This window comes from Coffea arabica, chromosome 4e, assembly GCF_036785885.1.
Source record: "Coffea arabica cultivar ET-39 chromosome 4e, Coffea Arabica ET-39 HiFi, whole genome shotgun sequence".
Classification (NCBI taxonomy): Eukaryota; Viridiplantae; Streptophyta; class Magnoliopsida; order Gentianales; family Rubiaceae; genus Coffea; species Coffea arabica.
In genome coordinates, this window is record NC_092317.1 from 17,053,213 (window position 1) to 17,057,161 (window position 3,949).

Consider the following 3,949-nt stretch of genomic DNA (forward strand, 5'->3'; position numbering starts at 1 on the left):
AATCAATGTCAATTTGTAAGGGATATAAAATTACACTTTTCAAAGTATGGAATGAAAAAAGTTATTTTACAAATTGTGAAGGATATTTTGAACAATTTTCCCTAATACTAAACTATCGAGAATCTAGAAGAACTATACTGTCTCCGAAAAAATTCAGAGAAATTATGGACTGGAAATGTAGACAAGGAGTGGAAACCCCTTGGTTGTACTCACTGGTGGTTCAGTTGGTTTTGTAGTCATATTTCATAACTCCCAGATATTTATCCCAATTCCTAGGAGGCTAGGACTGAATGCCCACTTTTTCAAACATGCAGTGCATGTCTTGTCCTAGCGAGTTATATTTTTTAGGGTTAAATGCAAATAACCACCATGAACTATATATATACCTAGTTACAGTTTACTCCATAAACTATCATAATAGGCATTTTGCTTCCTTGAATTATACATTTGGACAATACTACCCTTACTATCTTAAATTTTTTTCTTTTTATCTATTTCTTTTTTTCATTTTTCCTTTTCTCTCATTTCCTTTTCCTTTATTTTCTTCTTTTTCCCCCTTCTCTCATGGAACTAGCCAATGCTTCCCTCCAGTGCTAAAAGGCTTACATCAAAATTTTTAATAGTTTTTGAACTGCTTTTTTAATTCGCTAATTTGTTAAATTCATTCTTAACAATTCATCATAAACTCTTTGTTATTACAAAATATATGTAGCTTATATTGTAAAGTGTACTAATCTAGTAATTTAACAATTTAAGTGTGATGACCTAGAAAAATTATTTTCTCACTTCCCAACTATTTGCATTTCTATTTAAATTATATTTGTATATAATTTGCATTCATTTAGTGATTTACTTGTTAAGTGATAAATGAGTTTCTCTTACTTGCTTATTTTAACCTTCGAGCGATTAATTTCTTAAAAATTGTTGATTTCACGACTTATTAGTAAATTTGGCCAAAACCCTAGAAGAATATAAGTTGAGACATTAGTGAAGTTAAGAAAGATTTTGGGAATTAAAAGAAGGTTAGCAAAGTTAAGGGTTGATAGCAAAAAATTTAAGTGGAAGACACTATTTGGACACTATTTATAGTTGATTTGAAAACCTTTCTTGTGGCTAGTATATTAGTTCAAAAGCAACCAAAATTCCTTCATTTTCTCCTTTTGGTTGGCCGAAAGTTTGAGAGAGGGAGAGAGAGAGAGAGAGAAACTTCATTCTTCTTGAAATTCTTGAAGATCCAAACATCTCTTTCACCAATCTACTTGAACTTTTGGGAGATCTTGAGAGAAAAAGGCTCCTAGGAGTGGATCTTGCCATCTTCTTGGATTAATTTTGCTAGAGTTTGGAGCTTTGAAGAGGTAAGTGGCTAATCTACTTCATTCTTTTGCTTTTCAAGCAATTTTGGACTAGATTTTGGTAGATTTATAGTATTTATGAAAAACCTATGGTGGATTTGAAAGTTTTATGAAAATTTGGTACTAGATGCTTTAATGATCTTGGTATGCTTAGATCTTGATATACTTGGCTAGAATTTGGTGGATTCTTGTCTCTTGAGATCCTAGGGTTAATGATTGATGAAACCCTTGAGGATTGAGTGTGATTTATGGTGGATTGTTGGTGAAAATTGGAGTATATGTATGCTGAAATTTCTATTTAGATGACCAATTATCATGGGCAAAATTTTAGCTTTACCTTCCTTGAATTTGTGGCTTGTTTGTACACTTGTGCTGGAAAAATTTTAGGAAATTTGATGCTACTTGACTCTATGTATGTTGGTTGAAGTATATTGAAAAATTTGTAAGAAAATGAAATGGTGATGTGGGTTATCTTGTTGGAAAAAGTAAAGTTGCAAAAGCTGGAAAAATGGCCTAAGCTGGCAGAATTTTTGAGCTAAAACTCCAGTTTTAATTTTCTATTTTAAAAACTGTTTTGGGTGGAATTTAACTCAAAAGGTTATATTGGACTTTGATCTTGGTATGTATAATGATTTTGGATCAAAATTTTGAAGTTAAAAGGGGGGAAAGCAAGATTTCCTCCAAAGTTTAGTGGTTGACAACTTTATGGACTGATTTGACTTTGGATCCTTGTTTTCATGAAGTTTTGGTTGGTTTAGTTCAAGAAACCTTATTTAACTTTGATTCTTGTTTGTGAGATGATTTTGGGACAGAAATTACGAATGTAAGTAATTGAAAAGTGGACTTTTGATATGATTTGCTTGCTAGAAAACTATTGGAGGATTGGAAAGTCTTGTCCAAACTTTTGAAATACTTTTGGTCAAATGGAAAGTTGTATTTTTTTACCTGAATTGTCGATTTGAAAGCTTGAATGGGTTGAAGTGTCTAGGACACTAAAGTTGACTAATTTGAAAACAAAGTTTTCGTACTTAAGTGAGTTGATTTGGTGAACACTAAAGGTTCACTTATATGTTGTATTTGTCTGTCAAGGTTGCAAATTGAACGTGCAGGTGATATTTCTGTGGACACTTAAGTGCTATTTGGAGAGTGTTCTAAGTGCGTGGTAGTACTATATATATATGCTTGATATGTCAATGAGATTGAAAAAAGTGATATGACTATGAACTGTCATTTTGAACTTGTTTATGAACGGGCGAGTGTGTACTATATCGGGCTTGACCCTACAGAATTATTATTGCTATAAGTGAATGTAATATGATATTATTGTTATATGCGGGCCCCAAAACCCATGGCTAGTTATTCAAGGTTGAGCCGGCAAGGGTTTGGTCAACTCAATTAGCGAACCTTGGGTAGTGTATATGTGTTGATCCATACTGTATTGGGTATACTTGAGTAATACCAATCACTGAAATTTTGTTGGTGTGCGGGTCAGGTAAGGGGTGAAAGGTGGACGGAGTGGTGTGAAGTGGCGCTTCTACATGGACATGAAAGTTGACGGAGTATCAACTACTTGAATTACTTATTGATCGAGTGTTTGCCAGTATTCAGTATCCTTAATGATTGACATGTCGATTTTTTTTTATGATGTGCTTAAATGATACCTCTTGTTTATGTTTCTTGTTGACTTAAATATGTGAAATAATTACTTTCTTAAATTGCATGTCTTTCTTAGACCTCAATGGGCGCAAGCTCATACCTTTCCTTTTGTTTTCCTTAACAAGGTTGGTTCGTGATTCGGGGAATTAGCACTTAACTTTTGTTTTAGTTAGACTAACTGATTAGGGTACTATATTATTTTGAAGATGAATTGTAAGCTTAAACTCTCTTTTGTATTTTAAGTTGCTTCGACAGACAACTGTATGTATTAGTTGTATTTAGCGTATTTTGTGGTAAGATTAGATATTGAGTTTGATTTTGTGGTTTGTTAATGAATCCTGGCGAGAGTTAGGTAGACAGCTTGCTGATACATTTGGGTACGCCCTTGGGAGAGATGGGGTCGTCACATTAAGTACCTATAAACCAATTAGAGTTTACAATTACTCAACTATTTATAACAAAAGTAACTTATTATATATCATGTAAGAAAGAAAAGTTAACAATTGTTATTTGCAGTGAAATAAAAAGATAAGAATGAACAACAATAGTAATTCATTTTTTTATTTGTTATTAATACTATTAATAATTGATTAATCAATATCTTTATTTTGTTCTTATATGTTTGAATAGTTCAATTTCTTAAATGATATTGACTTCAACACTTGGAAAAAAAATCTTCTATAGCATAGAATTCTTTTATAAAATGTTGACATGAGAAATTAAGAAATAAACAAGTTTTGATTAATCTAGCATACTAATTTAAACAATGCTTAAAGAAAATAAAGAGGAAGAATCTAAAAAGAAAAAAATAGGGAATAAAGAAAAATAATAATGATTAAGATAAAAGGGGTATATTTGTCTAATTACATCGTGAAAGTGGGGGTTTTGCATTTAACCCTGTTTTTTATTTACAAAATTTATTTCAGCATCGGCCCCAACTT

The 3,949-nt window shown here is 31.8% G+C and overlaps 1 long non-coding RNA gene across 1 annotated transcript; it reads left to right on the forward strand.

Moving 5' to 3' along the window:
* Positions 1 to 1,126: 1,126 nt before the first annotated feature.
* Positions 1,127 to 3,344, forward strand: LOC140005729 (uncharacterized). The gene is made up of 2 exons (XR_011813298.1): positions 1,127 to 1,355; positions 2,845 to 3,344. It is a non-coding gene; the product is annotated as an uncharacterized lncRNA (long non-coding RNA).
* Positions 3,345 to 3,949: the final 605 nt, after the last annotated feature.